Source organism: Mesocricetus auratus, unplaced genomic scaffold (genome assembly GCF_017639785.1).
Source record: "Mesocricetus auratus isolate SY011 unplaced genomic scaffold, BCM_Maur_2.0 Super-Scaffold_2245, whole genome shotgun sequence".
Lineage (NCBI taxonomy): Eukaryota > Metazoa > Chordata > Mammalia > Rodentia > Cricetidae > Mesocricetus > Mesocricetus auratus.
In genome coordinates this window covers 31,695,405-31,711,268 of record NW_024429180.1, presented here as the reverse complement: position 1 = coordinate 31,711,268, position 15,864 = coordinate 31,695,405, and positions in this window count along the sequence as shown.

Genomic DNA, 15,864 nt, shown 5'->3' with positions numbered 1-15,864 from the left:
TCAGACATGCTTAATACAGTTATTTTGTTATTATCTTGTATGTCTTTACATTTCTTGTTTTTCTTTTAAATAATTTCATCAATTCTTTCTATGACAATTCCTTATATACATGTGATGTGATGTGCTCACTCTAGTCTACTCTTATTTCCCTCACTGCTTAGTTCACCCCATTATTAACTACTAATTTCTCCCCCTTATTCATATCTTTCTTTTTTCTTGTATTCCTCTAGGCTTAACCAATGTATTTTGAGTGGTTTTGTAATTTGAACTAGACACTAGAGACTTTTAGATTCACCAGCAGGGTGAAGACGATGGTTATAGCTCTTCCAAACTTGGTCAGTAGTAGATAGCTTAGTTTTCAAGTATAGAAATTTCCTAGGTTCTCCTCCATTCATTCATGACTGCTGAGGGGACATGTCTTGTGCAGGACAAGTGAAAGTAAACATTCCTATTTCTAGCTCAAGTTTACATCAGTTTTGTCGGTTTTAAAGGATTAAATTCCACAGCCCCTCACCCTAGCCTTTAGCTCATGTTTTTACTCTCCTTTCATCCACAGTATCTTAATTAGGTTTTCTATTGCTGTTTTAAAGCAGCATGACAAAAAAGAAAAAAAGTGCATTCGTGTGACAGTTGTGTAGTTTGTTTCTGTTTGTAAGGGATCTAGCAGTGAGATCAGGTCCTGTCTCTGGAGTTTAGCGGACTTTTAGGAACCTGTTCCCCATGCTGGATTACCTTGTCCAATCTTGACTGGGGCAGGGGGTGCGATGGAAGGAGCTGTGTCTTAACTCAATTTGATATGCCATGCTTATTTCAAGCCCATGGAGGCCCATCCCTTTCTGAATGGACAGGAGGAGGGAAGGTGGGTAGATGGGGATAGGGGAAGGGAACAGGAAGAAATGAGGGAGGGGAAACTGAGTCCCATATGGAAAACAATTTAAAATGTTAACTAAATTAAATTAAATTTAAAAAAATTATTTGTCAGCCCATTCCATTACATAAACCAAAAACTTCTCTTACCGAGTCATTTAGTGGTTTTCTACTTGTCAGTGTAGGGTGAAAGCCAAAGGAGATGTGATATTGCTAACAGTTTACTTCTATGACGTGTGCTTAACTATTTTCACAGTACACCTCAATGAGGCTGTGATTTAGAGAAATCTTTCTACCTTACACTTGATGTCAGCTTAAAGGTCATTGGGACCTATCTTCATGGCTTAGAGAAGAATGCGGAAACAGGGGTAGACAGATTGATTAGAAGAGCTAGGTGGAATTGGCGGCACAAGAGAAGCAAGGCAGTCTAGAGACAACAGGACTGTTGTTAGTAAGAGCTCAGAGCTCACAGGAACAAGGACGGCATGCACAGGGCCTGCACTGGGCTATGGTAGATGAAGTCCTGATTCTGAGAAGCAGGAGGACACAGGCTCTCATATCTAAGCGTGAAACTATGTCCAACTGAAAAACTAGTTTTCCCTAGTGGAGTCGCACTGAATACAAGCCAAGCCCATTTTTAAGGGCAGGCCCCAAGTCCCAGTAGCAGAAGGCTAAGATAAAACAGACTGAATGGTATCTGTAGAGAGTGTTTGCCTCATATTACTTTGTTAAAGCATTTTTTTTTTGTGTTAGCCTTTGCTGTATGTTATGGCTTCTAACATTGCATGGTGTGTGTGTGTGTGTGTGTGTGTGTGTGTGTGCTTCCCACAATTTTTTCGTATGTTTAATTTTTTTCAATTCTTGTTTTGTTTGATACTTTTGGCAGTTTGCTTTCTAAAGAAAGATAAAAAGAAAACACAACAGGAATGGTTGAGGAGGTATATGAGAAGAAATGAGGGAAAAAAACTGTGATCAGAATATGTTTAATAAAAGATTTATTTTAAAGACAAAAAAGGAAGACTACTGTACATTGATATTTTACTACATATCTAATATGCATATTAAAAAGACATTTTGACATCAGTAATGTTAAATTGGTGATGCCTGTCCTTTGAACTATGACTGACATTATCATATTATTTATTCTTGTTACATGTAGGAGTTTCATTGTGTGTGTTTTATCATGCTAAAAAGAAGACACACTTATACAAATGGACTTTGGACTCCCATCCAACAATGTGAGATGCACTCTCACCCTGAACTCTAGGGGGAGGGTCTAGGCCCTGCCCTGGATGAAATGACAGACTATGGACCCCCCCAAGGAAAGCCTCACGCTCCTTGGGGAAATGAGGGGATATTGGGAAGGGGGTGGGAGCAGGGCACAGGAGGAGAGGAGGGAAATGGTGAGGGACCTGGAATTGACTTGTGAAGCAACCTTGTTTCTAATTTAAATTTAAATTTAAAAATAAATAAAAAAGAGAAGACACACTATCTTGTTTACATTTATATTATTGTGAAGACATACCATCACCAAAGCAACTTAGAAAAGAAAGAATTTAACTGGGTTTGTGAGTCCATAACTATTATGGTTGGGATCCAGGCAGCAGGCAGATAGGCAGGCAAGCATGAGTTGGAGCAGAACCAACTCATTAGTAAATGAGAGAGAGAGAGAGAAGAGAGAGAGAGAGAGAGAGAGAGAGAGAGATGACATATCTCTTTCAACAATACCATACTTCCTAGTCTTTCACAGAAAGTTTCAAAAACTAAGAACCAAGTATTCATTTACATGGCCTGATAGGAAAATTCTCATCCAATGTGACAAACACACACACACACACACACACACACACACACACACACACACAGTGGCAGAAAGGTGAGATACAGCTCATCTTTCAGCAGGTTACTGAAGGTTGGCAGTTTCTTGCCATTATAGTTTCTGAACACAGACCAAGTTTGCCACATCATTGAATAATATGTTTTATCTGGAGAGAAGAAAGTAAGGGGGAGCAGGAAGGTTGAGTCAAGGTAAGAATAGAGGAGAGCAGGATGAGAGACACCATAATAGATTGAGTAATTATATGCTTGAGGAGAGAGCTAACACTAGTGAGATCTCCAGAGATCTACAAGAATAACACCAACTGGCAAACTAAGCAATAGTGGAGAGACTACATTAAATGCCCCTCCTTGATGGTAAGGTTGATGACTACCTTATATGCCATCCTAGAACCTTCATCCAGTGACTGATGGAAGCAGAGCCAGATTCCCACAGCTAAACACTGAACTGAACTCCTGAAACCTAGTGACAGAGATGGAGGAGTGATGAGCAAAGGGGTCAAGACCATGATGGTGAAACCCACAAAGACAGCTGACTGGATAAGGGGGAGTCCTTGAATCCCGGACTGGTGCCTGAGAGGCCAACAAGGGACTGATCCAGACTCCATGAATGTATTCTCAGTGAGGAGGCCACAGAAATAACTGGGGTCTTGGGTAGTAGATCATTGTTTACTATGGTTTATAAATGATCTTTGGGAGTCCATTCCAAATAGAGGGATGCTCTCTCAGCCTGGACACATGGTCTAGGTCCTGCCCTGAATGAAAAGACAAACTTTAGAGATCCCCCAAAGGGGGCCTCACCCTCCCTGGGGAATAATGTGAGGATTGGGTGGGGGGCAGTGGGGGGCTGGTGGAGGGACAAGAGAGGAGGGATGGGAGAGGGAACTGGGATTGACATACAAAGCATTCATGTTTCTAATGTAAATAAAATCATTACAAAAATATGTTTTATCTGGCATGGTGTCATTGATCACTAAGTGTCTTCCAGTTTCTTCTGTAAACTAGTAACTCAAATTTACATTTTCCAACATTGTTTTAATAGAAAAGGACAGAAAATAATTTTGAGTCTTTATATCACAAAACAGTCCTGTAGGATAAGACTTCACAAAATTATATAGGTTACTTGAATTAAATTCTATAACAGCAGTATATTTTATAGTGACTGTGTGTTAGCTTCAAGAATTTTTTGCTAGCTGCTAGATTTTTAGGCAGAAAGTGCATTGTAACCAGCTAAATTATGCTTGAAAATAATTATTTAGAAACAGCACAATCCATATAATTTTATCCAAAAAAGGAAAGATGATTGCTTTGACATACTTTCCCCCATACTTTAGAAAATGGTTCTGGTATGCATCTTGCTCTATATTGGAACTCACTATAAAGAAGTTGGCCTCAAACTCCTAATCCTACTGTCTTGGTCCTTCTAGAGTGATAGGATTAGAGAGTCATGCAGCATTACATACAGACTATGAGTTTTATCCAGTATGATATAGCTCAATTCTAAAATTTTAATGAAAATTTAGTGAACGAATACTTAAGAAGTTTTGAACTAATATTTTCATAGCAAAGTCTAAACTACGTTATCAGGTAACTGTCTATTGTCAGGCAGGTCTTTTTCTTGCCCATATTCCTTAAATAGCTGTTAGAGTCAAGTCATTGATAATTCATCATATACACAGTGTTAAAAAAAATTAGATGTGCCTATGGATAAAGATGTTGAACTCTCAGTTCCTTCTCCAGAACAAAGTCTCCCTGCATGCCACCTTGCAACCCACAATTAAAGTAATAGAATAAAACTCTTAATTGGATCAGTCCTATGCTGGCCTCTCAGCCATCAGTATGGGGCCCAAGATCTCCCCCTTGTTCGGGTCAGGTGTTTCTCTTGGTTTCATCAGCCCAGTCTTGACCCCTTTTCTCATCTCTCCTCCCTCTCTGTCACTGGGTTCCAGGAGTTCAGTTCAGTGTTTAGCTGTGGGTGTCTGCTTCTGCTTCTGCATGTCCTGAATGTGGGTGTCAGTGAGGAGGCCTAGGCAATTTATGGGGCTTTGGGTAGTAGATCAGTATATATCTCTGGCACACAAACGGACTTTGGCTGTCCGTCCCACAATGAGGGATGCCCTCTCAATGTGGACACTTGGGGTTGGGTCTAGGCCCTTCCCGGAACAAAATGACAAACTCTAGAGGTCCCCCATGGGGTTCTTACCCTCCCTGGGGAACAGAGCATGGATTGGGTGGTGGACTGGGAGGAATGGTGGGGGGAAGTGGGCATGGAGGAGAGGCAGAGGGAGCTGGGACTGACATGGGAAGCAAGTTTGTTCCTAGTTTAAATATATAATAAAAAATTAAAACATCAAAAACAACAAAAACAACTCTGAACTGAACGACACCCCCAAATAAATAGTTTCCTTTGTAAAAAAATAAGCAAAAATGAAAATAAAAATATGAAAATAAAGTGCCTAGGTTTTTGCAAAAGTAGACTTAGCAAATCTCAAACTGAAAATCAATGATCCTTTCCTCTTCTCTCATTACAAATCAAACTGTTAAAAGATTTAGCAAATCAATTAAGGTTGAGAAACTCTTCCTTACTAAATGTGTTTGTACATGTGACAGTTAAAGAACAAAATGTCTTACTTAAGGTGCATCAAAATTTTAAGATATTTTCTTTCACTACTCCTCCAGTGAAAAGTTGAATTTACCATTAAAGACATAAAAATATATCATAAATCATTTCCATGGAAATGAAATAGGAAATATCCAAGCATCAAATGAGAGACAGTTCACATGCTTTGAAGTATGTCACCAGAAATTCACAAGGAAGTTTCTTTGAGGGTTTTTATGAATAAAGATAGTGGAGGATTCCCTTGGCTTAGGCAATTATTTATTGACTTCTCATAATTTTCTTTCATACAGTGATGATGACCATTTCTCTTTTTTGTACAAATATATAATAGTCTGTCAAATATCTAGGAAAATATTTACGATGTTATTGGTAGTTTCAGAAAGAAATATTAAGCAGAATATATTCAAATACATGCTTAGAAAAAATAAAATTTCAATGGAAGTCATTCACATGATAAATAACCGTATAAAATTATATAATTTTGTTACTAAAACATTTGTGCATTTGTACATATAACAAATGTATATAAACATTCCTCTAAAAAACATATGTAGTTTAACTACTTGTGTTTATACATGCCTATATAAATGGATACATAACCATATGAATAACCATGTGTTTTTCTAAATTTATCTATATGCATGTATATGACTCAGTTTTGCATGCATGACTGTGCCTCTATAAATACCTAGCTCATGGATATATTATGTAGTATGTATTTACTATAGCTTTGAAGTACTTGAAGTTTTAAGTAAATAACAGATGAACTTACGAAGTGATTTGTTTTGTGTCAGTTAAAGCTTTGGCATTCAGGTAGAATGTGAACACCTGAAACTCTTTTTGCATTCTTAAGCATCTTCCCTAACCTTTCTGAAACTCATTCCTCATTTGAAAAGTGTGGACATGGAGTGTCCACTTTTATCAGGGCTGAGTACTATTGTGGTTACATAAGCTAAGGAATGTAGATAAGGAAATTGCAATTTCTTCCTATGGTAGATACTCAACTAACATTGTACACCACTCCTTATTCTAATGTGGCTCGATGATGTCATTTTGGGGGAGAAATTATTGTGCATTTGTGCAAGGGAAATTTTTACTTAAAAGAGATTATGGACATGTGACTTCATTTACAATGAATAAAAGATTACTCTGAATGAAATTGTTACTTTATTTTATGCTTGAATCAGCTGAATATATATATGATCTAATGTACCAGAACTGTTAGCACCAGAAGCTGGTTCTATATTGCTCTTCATGCATCAAGTTATCTTACATTATCATTTATGACATATTTAAATAATTTAATTCATTGTCTGTTCTCATTCTTTCAGCTTACCATACAATCAGCATTTGGGCACTTTAGGGTACTGTGAATGCCAACCTAGCAATGTGATACTATAATCAGTATCTTTCCAGTGCTGGAAAGCCAATTGAAACCTATAACCTCACTATTAGTGATGTCCTCCTGCAATTTATTTACTGTATATGTTGAACTTGGGCCCTAGGAATCAATTGTGACCATGTTTTTTTCTATATTAACTTTCATATTAAATTGATTATTAACTGAAAATTCCATTTAATTCAGCCTTCTTTTATTTCAGTGTTTGAATTTCTATACAAATGATTTTGATCATTTTGGGGAGAAGAATATCTGTGTTAATATCTGCATGTTTTCTGTTTGTTATTCAAGGGGGGTTGATATTTCTGAATAAAATGGTGTTATAATTCTCCATAATCCTTTTGACTTGTTTATTAACTATCATTAACAATTATTATTAGTCATGTATCTGATAGCCAATAAATCCTCATGAAGATCTTCCAAGCTGTTATCCCCATTGTTATCCCCAGAAGATTGCAATGTACATTGCAGTTCATAATTTTAGTTGTTCATTACTGAACTTAGAACAAGTGCATACTAATAGACTGAAGAGAATAATTGTCATAAAAAGGGATTATTTGTTGTACCAACTGATCACTTACTTTTCCCTAAGCAACTCATTTTTCATGTGGCTCCATGAACTTTTAATTGATTCATTTTCTATGACTTGGAATATTCAATATATCCTGTATATAGCAATGCCGTTAATTTACTATCTTATTATAGAATGGGAACTTAATGAAAATTAATATATTTTTATTATGAATAGGGTAATGTATGCTTTGGGAAGGCAGTGAAATTTCTTAGGGTCACACAGAGAAATGTTTCTGAATACTTTCAATGAATTATAATATCTTCATCATACTGGGTCATGCAGGCACATGCATGTAATCCAGAAACAGAGGCAGTTGGATCTCCATGAGTTCAAAGACAGATTGGTGGACATAGTAAGTTCCATGACAGCCAGGTCTACACAGTGAAACCCTGTGTTGAACATATATATGTATATAACATCAATACGTTGAATATGCTTAGCAGAGCACTTCATAAAATACACTTCACTGTACTTCAATATTCATAGGCCAGTGAATCTTGACTCACTAAAAGCTAGCTGATACTGATCATTCTAACTGTGAGAAGGTATTTTCATGGCACTATAAAATAGTACAGAAAGACATGATTGACTAAGAATCAATTTGATCTTCTTAATATCAGTAGAAAAAAGTACACATAGAAGAGAACCAGTTCTTCCCCAGAGACTTTAAAATACATCTAATCCTACAAGCTTCTTATGTAATGAAACCTTTTTGTTTGTAAATTCCAGAGCATTTTAAGTGAAGGCAGTTTGACATGAAGAAAACTCCAGAGAAAAGGCAAATTCTATTGCTAGTGGTACATTATTTCTTTCAAATAATAGGGAATTTTGTGTGTGAATGTGATTAACTACTCTTATTCTAATTTAAGGAAGGAAATACACCAACTCTCTATATAAATACAGTAATATACAGATCTATGATATCCACCAACCTCTTGAAGGCTTGGTCCTCTGTTCATAGTACTATTAAAATGTCATGGACACTTTAAGAGGTAGAGCCTATCTGCCAGACAACAGTTCATGCTTATATGGAGAAGAGTGATGTCTAAATATTTCCTTTTCTTCTCATCCTATTCTGGCAATGAAGTGAAGAGAATTGCCACACCAGATTTCCAGACCCTGTGTGCATATATGCTGGTTAGTCATTGTCAACATGCCTCAAATTAGAATCCTCTCAGAAAAGTAATTCCCTTTATCATTCTGGCCTGTGGCCATGCCTGTGAGTCATTTTTTTCATGAATCATTTATGTCACAGGGTCTAGCTCTCTGTTGGCATTGTGACATCACTTCAGTTAGGTCACAGAGTGAATAACAGAGAAAGCTGTACAATCTATGACTAGCAGGCCAGTGAGCAGCATTTTTTCACTATCTCTGCTTCATTTTTTCCCTGCTTGTGCTTATGCCTTTATTTCACTAGATGATGAACAGTGACATAAACACATAAGGTAAATAAATCCTTTGTTTCTCAGATTTATTTTTCAGTCTTTTTATCTTAGCAACAGATAAACAGAATAGGACAGAAATTTATTTCAGAGAGAAGACTAATTCTGGGATGATCCTGACTACATTATTTTGGAAAATGCTATGGGAGGGTTTAGTGCTCTGGCTTGACATGGTGTTGGGTGTTCTGAGAATAGTGAGACACTCTGTTAGAGTTTGGAAGATAAGTTAAGATGATGGAAGCCTGGTTTGTGAAATTTCAGCCAAAGTATGAAAATTTCTCAAAGACTCAATTGGAGCCATACCTGTGATATTTGGTAAATGCATTTACTAGCCTTAAAAATCAGTTGTGATGAACAAGAGAACAGCATTACTGAACTGAAACCTGTTTTCTACTGGATGAATCAATGTTTCTTAGCTAAGGTTAGTAAAAGGCAGTCACTATTGCAGCCAAATTTTCTGGGAAGTGTTTCCTTTGGAATTCTCACTGGGAAGTTGTGGGCAACAGTGCCTATGTGTAGGGGCCGTGGTGTGACAACCACCCAAGCAAAGCTAAATATTAAGCAAGAATGTGGAAAAACAATGTGTAAGTCTCACATAGTACTCGTTTTTAAATGAATGAATAAGTTAAGGAAACAAGCTGAAGATTGGCACTGGGAACTAGTTTTGGCAAATTTGAAGAGAAGTCAGAATGGCATTGATCAGTGCAGCATCAACTGATTTGGAGATTAAGACATAAGAGATGCCATAAATTTAGAAGGAGCATAAAAAGAGAAGGAGGTATGAAGTGGAGCCAGCGTGAGACAATGAATGTGTATTGATATCAGAACGTGAGAAGTGTAGCTGTTCGAGCCCTTAGGATCCAAGAAATAACATGAATGATTCCAAGGTGTCAGAGTTTGAGTTCTTTGCACCATGTGGTTTCGCTTGTTTGGCTTTGATTGTAACTCTGTCTTTTTCCTCTCTTTAAAAAGTACTGCAAATTATTTTACCTTACGTGTTAATAAACTCTTTTCTACAACTAAGTTGGTTTGGTCAATGTTTTACCACAGCAACAAGGAAGAAAACTAGACCATCAAGGAAAGCTCTACTAGTGTATGTGACAGCAAGATAAATTCATTATGCCATTTCATTACAGATGTTTGTAAATGAAATGCATCACAGAAGACTTAGATACGAAAAAACAAATAGGTATTGTATTAGTAAAATGTATGCATGTTGATTCCATTTTTGGAGGACTAGTGGATATTATTTCAAGTATAATCATTTATATTTATATTAAGCAAAATTTTACTTACAGTAATTCATTTTATACCTATAGATACAAATGAGCAAAAATAAAGACTCATAAATCTTTTATGAGTTATGGATTTTCATGATAAAATACTGAACATTATTTACTAATTCTTAATATAGTTTAAAGGCTTGTATGATATAACAGAGAAAACTCAGTTTCTGCATTACTATAGGATACTGTACATAACAAAAGAGTAACTCAAGATGTAGAATTAAAACAAGAATTGTAATGCAATACCATGTCTACTCCCTGATTGGAAAAGAGGAAAAAATTCTGCCATTTTTCCATGATGAATTCAGGAAAATTAATGCGCACACACACAAGCACACACACACACACACGTACACACATGCACACACGGTGTAATTTATCTTTGTTTAGAGATTAGTTGCCAGATTCAGGGTGAATCTGCATTCCCCACACGCTTTGATATAGCAATTTGTTTGTGCTCTATCATCTTTAGGTGGTGTCTACATGATTTAAGAGAAAGGTGCAAACATTCTCTTTGAATGTGATGTGATGATTTACTACAGTCTTCTGCCAGGAAAGTAGCAGCATGGTGGGGGCAACTGTGAATGGATGCTAGCAGGATAGAAAGAGAGGGAGAAAGAGTGAAAGAAAGATAAATGGATGGGGATTCATTTTACAACTCGGACATATAAAGCACAACGTGAAATGATTATTGGAGTCCAGACATAAATGTTCTCTTCACCATTTCTATTTGTAACTTGGATTCTTCAAAGTAATAAGAAAAATAAAAGTTAGGTGTTCCTTTATATTGTGATACTAAGGGAAATAAACCAGTACAATGCAGCTCTGAATTAAATATACACTAATTTATTGTCAGTGCACATTAATCAGTTATGTAAAGATAATACAGTAAAATTAATTAAACAGAATAGATTCTGAATAAGTTCATTGAAATCAAAATCCTTTTTCTTACCATACTTCAACAATAGTGATTTTAATTTAATTCCTAATATAATTGTTGATATCCTAGCATTATGCTGACCCTGCACCAACTCTCAGGGTAAGCACACCAGCATTCAGGCAGTTGTTTAAACAGCTCACAGGGTCCTTTGTTGCCTGACTAGGTCATGTATTACTTAGTTGCCTAAGGACTCTGTATGCCTGTGCAAGTTTTCCCTTTCAAGCAAGTACCTCCCACCTCTTTGCCCCTTCCATCTCTGTTCCTGGTTGGCCAACACCTACCCATATCTTTGCTCCCTTTCCCCAATAAACTCCACACGGCTTTTGTTGAGTTTTATTGTTCGTCTTTTATTGCCCACAGCTGCAACAAACAACAACAATAATGAAATGAAATTTAGCTTGATTCAGAAATAAAAATAAATGGCAAAGGATATGTGGAATTCTCAGAAATTTTAAATCAATTTTATTTTAATAATTCACTGTGGAAATTGCTTGAGCATGGTATAGAAATTTAGTATCAACTATAATTTCAGGCACTTGTGGCTTTCTGGCTATTGATGAAGGTTAGTGCTAATGCTGTTCCTGAAACTAGAAAGTGCCTGTGCATGCATCAGTATATTTATTCTGCATAGAAAGAGTCAGAAAATGTAGTTCTGTTGTGTGCTCTCTTTAGTTTTCCTAAATACGGAGTGATATGTAAATTCATTGGGAAAGCATCAATTAATCTAGGGAAGTAAATGAAGTATGCTAATATGCAATGATTCCAAACTACCACTGGGTGGTAGAAGATTCACTATCCACAACATTTATCTAATGCTTTGCTACACTTCTATCATTTTCAAATTCCTTTTCAGAAGCTATCTTGTTACTGCTGCTCATTAAGTCTGTAGAAAAACTCAGAAGAAAAGCCACAGTTTAACGTGGACTTCAACAAAAGTCATATTCCACTAAAGAACAATATTTATATATTAGAAGTATATTTTAGCTTCTTTAAAACTTTTCTTTCTTCATCAAAAAGGCAGTTTAGCTTCAGTGATAGATGTGAAGACTCATAGGTTATGTGTTGGGCTTTCATATAAAGCCTTATTTCATGTCATTTATAACGCATAATTTAGTGTTATAAAAATACATGAATTAATAAAGGCCCTTTTCCTTATTTTACACGTATGTTAAGATTAAATGTATGAAATGAATAATATTCACAATAAATATATATGTAATATGATTTTAGGACATTATTATATTGTATATGTACGCATCTTACAATACCCACAAAAATTCCATTTATAACTTCAAGAAATACAGTGACCCAACTCTTTATTTATCTTTTCATGTGTTCGCTCATAATATAATGATAAAATAATTAATATATATTATTTGGTGTTTAAATAAGAAAATATAAAGATTACATCATAATGTTTTAATTAAACCACTATACACTTCACTTTGATAATACTGAGATTTAAATTTTTCTACTATACATAAATGAAATTCAGAAATTATATGTCTGAATATTTGTCTTTTGGAAATAGTTAATGTGTATATTATGAAAGCTGCTTTCAAAAGCTTCTTAATTGCATTGCTAATTAATTACTATTTTTTAGTCGTTTTCTTAAAACATATCTGTGGGACTTAAATACTCAATATTTTCAAATACATTTGATTAAAACATACTTCATTCTTGTTGATTGAGAAGGTAATGACCCTTACTTTGATTGCTTGTCTTCCTAATGTTTGACAGGTTTTGAAATTTATAAGGTGGGCAAGATTAGAAAAAAATAAGCTCCTGGAGATAGTTCCTTGATGATATCTTCTTGGTACTCACTTCTGTATTGCATTGTGCTTCCTGGCCTCATATGATGTTAGAGGAGCTTCTCTCTGTATCTCTCCTGATATCGTGTATGGAACCCTCTAAAAATGTGAGCAAATATAAATTATCCTATTTGTATGTGATATGGAAAGTTATTTTATATTCTAAAATTTGCTCTTTTAGCTTAGTTTAATGTACATAAAAGCATATCTTACTTTATAATAATACAAACAGACAATTCTAACTGACATTTGGAACATAATGTGAAATCTGTATCATATTGAAATGTAGGTATTATTGGTTAGAAGAATATGTTAGAGATTTCCTATGCTGTGATAGGAATGCATATATCAGGCCAAAACAAACAGTGATGTGTATTAAAATATGAATTGATGTGTTCTGGAGGTTGATTTTAATTTATTAATATTAATTTATTAATATTAATTTAGATATTTCTTTGAAAGTTTCATTTTACTTTATGTAAAAGTCTATCCCTAAAAATATTTGGAAATTGACTAATATTTCTAGATTTTGGATCACTATTAATATTTTGATATATATGCTGATTTCCAATGATGCATTTATATTACTTAATCACTTGATTTGTAAACAAAACTGCTTTATTCAAGTCTTTAATAAGTTTTGAAGATTTGTTTTAATGTGTGTGTGTATGTGTGTGTGTGTGTGTGTGTGTGTGTGTATGTGTGTGTGTGTGTATGTGTGTGCGTGTTCACACATCCATTAGTTTTTATGTGTACCACATGTGCAGAGGTGCTGAAAGAGGCAAGAAAGATAACAGTGTACTTACTTACACTTAGTACACTTAGTTGTTGAGGGGACTTAGCAAATGACACAACAGGCTTCTCAGTCTTTTCCCAGAGGTCAGGCCTCAACTCCATCTGAGACTGAGTAAACAGATTCTGAGGAAGAGTCACCAACAAAGGATAATCCATCTAAAACACACCAACAGCAAGGACCAGGAGACCTGGTACATGTGGTACCTAACCTGAGTCAGCCCTTATAGTCAGCATGTACTAGCCCATTCAGCTTCCACAATCAATAAGCTCAAGGTAATAATCAAAAAAGGAAAAAGCCTGGACCTTGTCAAAGAATGCCCCTAAATGTAAATTTATAGTCCCTTCCAGCCCCTGACTAGACCTAGCCAATTAGAACCTAGTAAAATGTTTGCCACTTTCTAAAGACAATTGTAGATAAAATGATCTAACTAACTTAAGACCTACCCTTGGCTTTTCGTAAAAGAAGCCTTTTTGATTTTGTGTGGGATGGAAGCCCAGCATGCTGAAATAAGAAATGCTCTTCCTAATTGCTTACAAGGATGGGATTTTTTGAGTGTGACTTCTCCAGAACTCCAATAGTTGTGACCATCTGATTGAATACTGAGTCACCACTCCAACCACATAGGATTTTTGTTTTCATTTTGTTGTTGTTGTTGTTGTTAAGATAGATGTGATAGTAATAGTAAAGACAGTTGGGACACAACAAATCTGTGATCTAAAGGAGAAAGAAACCGATACTTATTTGTTCTTATTTAAACAAGCAATAAGTCACAAACATTTTACTTCACCAAGATATTATTTAACTAATACAAGTAAATAATGAGGGTTGTTATCAGGGTCTCTTTTCTATGTACTGGGCCATGCAAGAAATCACTTTACCAAAGTAATACAAACAAGTTTGAATAAAACAAAAATGCAATCCAAGAGAAAAACACAGGAGTGTATTTTGAAGAAATTTTGATGGAATGATTCATTTCATTTAGTTGCCTGACAATGAACATATATATATATATATATATATATATATATATATATATACAATTTACATTTCAAAATTTCTTCCTTTGAAAAAAATTACAAAATATTGAATTAACATAGTAAATATTATCTGGTATTTTCTAACTGGGAAGTATCACCAAAGTACTTTGTTATCCAGATTTGTAATAGCTCCATTGTTCATCTGTGAGTTGCTACAGAAAAACATGCTAAAACATTCCCTGTATTAACAAAGGGAGACTATTTGGGCTATTCTGTAAAGTCAAAATAATATGAGCATTTTGTGAATTAAGTTGAAATTTTTTTGTTCATGTTAAAATCTTGCATAAATAGTAAAAACCACTTGGGGTGTGTACATTACCTTCTTTCTTATGCTAATACTCAGTATGAGCAAAAGATAATCGTGTCCTAGGTGTTCCAGCACTGGTCTCAGTTGTTCCCACTTCTATCTCCTTCAGTGGCTCGCTGTCAATAAAAGAAGGGAGGAGAGGTACCATTCATAGGCATTTGTCCCTATAAGAAACAATGAGTGAGTGTTGGAATATAAAATCTATTAGGATTTTGAGCTAATCATAGTTTGGGGCTTGGGGAACCCAGATTATGCTGACTATTTTCTTTTGATTTTCTATTTTTTTGTAGTTTTTCTTAAAGATTACACAGAGCGTGTGTGTGTGTGTGTGTGTGTGTTTGTGTGAAGATTATTTGATTTTTCTTCATTTTCAAGGAACTGGTGCACTTACACTCAAAAGACTGAGTATGTAAATGAGAAGATGCTTGTGCCAACATGAATGTAATCAATACATTGTATTTTGTTGCACAACATAAGGTACTGAAGACTTATGGAAAATGAAAATAATTGTCACTGAGGAGGACCAAGACTCACTATCAAAACCAAAGTGCTTATAACACTGCTCACCATTCATAAAGGGATAGTGCAGATTCTAGAGATTCCAATCTATTCTCCAAAAAGTGATTTCAATGTACATGAAATTAGTCAAGATAGGATTGTTCATTTGAATTCCCATATGTTCAAACCAAAGAGGTGCTGGTTAACAAAATGCCCTACAGTAAAAAGCAAACTTATGAAAAAGAACAAGATACCCTTTTGTTTTTCTCATTTTTGTTAGTTTATTAACAATTTCACACAATGCATATTGATCATATTTATTCCCTCCTCCAACTCTTCACAGACCATTTATCTTTTCCTACCACTCAAATTTGTAAGATAAATGAGCGTAGTTTGTGCTGCTTCTGTACTCTTGGACTGGTGACTCTAAGGACATTGTTTTTACCACATT